Raw genomic sequence first — 4,876 nt, 5'->3', positions numbered from 1 at the left:
TTGTCAATGTTATAGTCAGTGACAATTTTAAGTGCTGCGTGCCTAGGAGGCTGGCAATCTTTACCTTGCTAAGCACATACCAACAATTTAGTGGTGCATGGTAGCTTGTACACCTTGTCTGATGCAATGGATAGGGTGAAAGCCGTTATTGCGTATTTTCATCGCGGCCATCCAGCGAAGAAGAAATTGGTGGAAATTTAGGAGCAGATGAATATTTCCCCGTTGAAATTAAAACAAGACGTGACTACGCGCTGGAATTCAATGTATGATGCACTGAGCCGGTTGCTGAGGATGAGAGAAGCTCTGCCACTCTAGCAATTTTATGAGGTCAGACCTCAACATGCCGCAAGACGATTGGATCATCATTGAAAAAGCGACTGAGCTATTACAACCCTTTTATGAGGTCACTATTGAAATTAGTGGCGAGCAATATGTATCGGCGTCAAAGTATATTGTACTTTGCAAAATAATTAATCGGCCCCTCGGAAAATACTCTCCTGATGGTCATCCCAAGTTGGCGCTCCTACATAACGCACAAAAAAAAACAAATGGCGCAAAGATGTAGATGTAGGACATAAAACGCTTCTTTGTGAGGCGACCATATTGGATACTAGATTTAAGAAAAGAGGCTTCAGCGACTTGAGAAATTTTGACAAAGCCCGCTGTTCTAAAATTGAGAATTTGCTCGGACAGAGCCCACGTACCCGTTCAGGACGAGGCAATTACGCAACTGCTAGTTCATCAGCCGCCGAAAACTGGCTCTACTTGAGACGAGTTCGACGCAGAAATTTCTGCTCTCGTTCTACAAAACCCAACCGCTGCTGGCATTGTCGAATTCAACAAATATTTAAAGGAACCTTTAATAAAAAGGTCTCTCCTCAAACTCCTTTTCTCTGGTGGAATGATCGCAAAGGTGTAGCCCCGGCTGTACAGATACATGCTTAAACGCCTAAACATCGCAGCAATGTCGGTACAGTGCGAGCGGGTGTTTTCAAAAGCTGGCCTAATATCATAGAGGAGAGTATTCCAAATACAGAAGAAAATGAAGTCCTAAAGGTTACAGTCCCGAAAAAAAAAGAAAGAAAAAAGACACAGAGAATGAGATTGAGAGAAAAAATTCAAGCTTAGCAAGTGAATATGAAATATAAATTCCAGAAACGCCTGAGAATATACAATCTTCTCATCAAATAGACGACACAGTCTCTGTAGATAGCCCCACATTAAGGGTCCCGGGTCTCCTTTATCCATCGTTGAACATCCGCGGTGGGTACGATTTTTTGACGATTTGCAACCACTTTATAAGTGACCATCCAGAAAAGCAATCTCTACAACACATTTGGAAACTATTTATAACGAAATGGTGAATGAAATTACAGACGAACTGAAGTCTATAAATGCTACATGGCTGGAGCAATCAGCGCAATGAAGGTATCATCAACTTCATTATTGCAAAACCCGAGCCTGTTTTTGTTAAAAGCCTTAATACTCTTACAAACCGACATACATCCAAGAGATAATCTACTATACTAATATTATAAAGAGGAAAACTTTGTTTGTTTGTTTGGTTGTAATGAATAGGCTCAAAAACTACTGGACCGTTTTTAAAAATTCTTTCACCATTCGAAAGCTACATTATTCACGAGTAACATAGGCTATATTTTATCCCGGTACGGGCAGTAGCTACCACGGGACGCGGGTGAAACCGCGGGAAAACGGCTAGTTGAAGTTATAAACGTGTATGGAGGCCACAAATTTGTAACTCTTATCGGAGATAACGCAAATAATATTCAAAGAGCATTTCAGATAGTTAAAAATTCGTATCCACACATAATTCCGCTGAGATGTGTAGCACACACATTGAATTTGCTGCGCGAAGATTGTTTAAAACTGGAACCAATTAATGCATTTATATCGATTGCCACGGATTCGATAAAAAGAATTAAAAGAAACCAAAGTATGAGCGCTTTATTAGCTCAAATTGTGAACGAAAAAGGTTCAGGTGAAACACTGAAATTGCCAGGGAAAACCCGCTGGGGTAGTTACAACACAGCGTTAAAAAGTTAAAAAAAAATCCAAAGTGGCATTACAGACATTAGCTGTTCACGAAGATGCCACTATTTCAGACGAAATAAAATCAAATTTATTGGATTTACATTTCTGAACCATGGTAGAAAATTGCATAAAATTACTGGAACCAATAACTGAAAAAAATTTCAAACTTAAAGTAGAGTATTTATAAATGAAGTGTATATGGCCTTCAAAGATATTAGGTCTACATTTAATTTTGCTTTTCCCGAAATATCCATTCTAAATGAGGATCATAAACAAGAGATTACAAATGCTGTAATTAGGCGAACAAATAATTGTTTGAAACCCATTCATTATGGTGATTATTTATTCGATCCAAGATCGCAAGGCATTGAATTAGAAGAAGAACACGAAGTGGATGCCATGGAGTTTATACATGATGTAAGCCAATCGCTTAATATTGACGTTGGCGTTGATTTAGCCAATTATAGAGCTAAACAGGGTTTATGGAGTAGACCATTTATATGGAAGAATGTTGCTGAAAAGGACCCGGTAGATTGGTGGAGAGGACTTTGCAAATTGCTGAGTAAGGTCGCAGTACGTATTCTAACAGCTCTCTGTACTTCAGCAGCCACTGAACGATCTTTTAGCACGCATGCGCATATACATAGTCACAAACGAAATAATAATGTTTAACTAAAAGCTTTAAATAAAATCAGCATATTATTCAATTCAAAAAAAATTTTTCAGATATTCATCCATATTATGCTGGTTTTATTTTAGTTCCTGAATCAGGCTACACATTTTGACGTTTTAAACAACAGACGACAAATAGAGGCGCAAAGAGTGTACGCATCACAAAGAAATTATTTATTTACATAGTTCTTAAACTAAAAATAAAATAATAATCATCATCATCATCATAATAATTACTTTAAATAATGAAAATACCCGTCTATTGGGTTTTTTCCCACATAAAAACCAGGTTTTTTCCCAAATAGGAAAAAACCTGGGTACATTCCCTTTGGGTTTTTTTACCAGTGCCCATCTCTAAACGATACACCTCGAAGCGTACGGCAACATCCTACAGCGTCGAAAATAATATTACACCCACGAATTGTTAGTGATACAAACACAGAAGAGGAAAATGCAGATGATGACTCTTTGTATAACTATATTAAAAAGTAATTTTCTGAAATTTCAATAAATGTTAGTCTCACCTTAAGAAATTCTTGTTTCATTGTTTTGAAAATAGCCCAACATGTCTCTGGTATGGTTTTTCCAAGAAGTTGAGGTGAAACGGCGCTTAAAAATTTCAAATTTTCATACGTGTTTCCACTTGCCAGATAACGTAATGTTATTGTGAGACGTTCTCTTGGACTAACTGCATATCTCATTACTGTATTTTCTTTCTCGATTAAGCGTTTTACTTTACTTTGTAGGTATTCAAAAGCTGATATATCCATTCTTAAAAAATTGAACAAATCAGCAGGCTCATGGATTGACAAATCTCTGAGTAGATTCATATGGCTATATCGCGGCCGTTTTTCTAGCCATTCATTGCTTTACCCAAACTCTTCTTCGTTTTCTTTCTTCGACACAAATAAAACTACCACATATTATTGCTAATTTATGCTTTGAAATAGACATTTTTACAGACGACCGTATTTGCTGGAATTACGATCTGAACTGCTGCCCGTACTCGTGTGTCGAAATCACGGATCTGACAGATCCGGCGGGCAGATCTGTCTGTGTATGGCTAGCTATTAGGCAGTGGAGATACATGTTTCCAGCCATCTTGAAGTCAGGTTGGCTAGACATTCAGTTTTTATTCATTCTCAGTTTTAAATCAAACGTTCAATACCTAAATCAAGTAAGGACAAAGCGGCCGAGTACCAAGATGTGGTTAGTAAAGATAGGAAGGCGCAAGGTTGGATTGTTGTCCACATTGACCAAAGTATTATGACGCATTTGCTTTCTGCTACATCGAGCGCCGAGATGTGACCAAATTAAATAACATATACGAAAAGAAATCTTTTACGTCCCTACAATTCAGAACAACAAAAGTTTTATACACTGAAATGCGACAGTGATATATCACTATTCTTTTCAAAGATATAAGAATTACGAGCGAATATTAAACAATTAAGCGACGATATATCTGACAAAATGGTCAGTCATATCACCAAAGTCCTTATGTCGTTACCCGAAAAGTATCGTCAATTTATTGCCGCGTGGGAGTCTGTACCGGCATCGAGTCAAACTGTTGAAGAACTGATGGCGAGATTGCTAGTTGAAGAAGAGCGAAGTAAATCTACTACAACAAACACTGAATCAGAATGTGTAGCTCTTAATTGTACAACAAACAAATCTAGTGCCGTCAAATGTTTTGGGTGTGGCAAGATCGGCCATTTTAAAAAAGATTGTCGTGCCAAGTTACAATGCTTTTACTGTAAAAAATATGGTCATTCTATTAAAATGTGTAGACTACGGCTAAATAAACAAAAATTTAACAATGATGTTGGTAAAACCGAATCAAATAAGAGTGTAAGACATGCCATGAGCTTTTTATCACACGATATAGAAAATGTAATTTTAAAAATGTATGCTCATTTTTCACATTCCGCTGTAAGAAGAGAAAAGGGAAACAAAACAGACTTAAATGACAATAAAGACACTTACCTGAAAACGGAAATGAAGGAAAAATCTGAAAATAGTACCGAAAATAATAATGAAAGAGAGACTGAAGACTTAAATGACAATAAAGGTACTTACCTGAAAACGGCAATGAAGGGAAAATCTGAAAATAGTACCAAAAACAAAAAAGAGCTAGAGACTGAAGACTTTA

This window comes from Helicoverpa armigera, chromosome 19 (genome assembly GCF_030705265.1).
Source record: "Helicoverpa armigera isolate CAAS_96S chromosome 19, ASM3070526v1, whole genome shotgun sequence".
NCBI classification, from domain to species: Eukaryota; Metazoa; Arthropoda; class Insecta; order Lepidoptera; family Noctuidae; genus Helicoverpa; species Helicoverpa armigera.
The sequence above is the reverse complement of the archived record's forward strand: the minus strand, read 5'-3'. Positions refer to the sequence as shown.